We start from the raw sequence: 545 nt of genomic DNA, 5'->3' as shown, positions 1-545 counted from the left end.
GGAGGGTGCTGGCTGGTGGCTCCATACCTCCATAGCTCCATACCTCCAGAGCTCCAGAGCTCCATAGCACCAGAGCTCCATAGCTCCATAGCACCAGAGCTCCATAGCTCCATAGCACCAGAGCTCCATAGCTCCATAGCACCAGAGCTCCATACTTCCAGAGCTCCATAGCTCCATAGCTCCATAGCACCAGAGCTCCAGAGCTCCATAGCACCAGAGCTCCATAGCTCCATAGCACCAGAGCTCCATAGCACCAGAGCTCCATAGCTCCATAGCACCAGAGCTCCATAGCTCCATAGCTCCAGCCTGGGTGGCTGGTGGCTCCATAGCTCCATACTTCCATAGCTCCAGTCAGAGAGTTGGCGAAAATTGCACTAAGTGCGAAAGCCCATTCATTTACAACGGCGTGTCCACAAGGCGGCGACATTTCCCCGTTACCGGTGGCTGCGCGGCGGGTGAGTGACAGAGCTTATCCGAGCGGCTGGAACTCTGCGCCGGCGTGGTCGAGCGTGAGGCCTCGGCCCTTTGGCTGCCTGGTACCTAAA

This window comes from Syngnathus leptorhynchus, unplaced genomic scaffold (genome assembly GCF_054491065.1).
Source record: "Syngnathus leptorhynchus isolate UIUO unplaced genomic scaffold, UIUO_Slep HiC_scaffold_296, whole genome shotgun sequence".
Classification (NCBI taxonomy): Eukaryota; Metazoa; Chordata; class Actinopteri; order Syngnathiformes; family Syngnathidae; genus Syngnathus; species Syngnathus leptorhynchus.
This window is presented reverse-complemented; position numbering follows the sequence as displayed.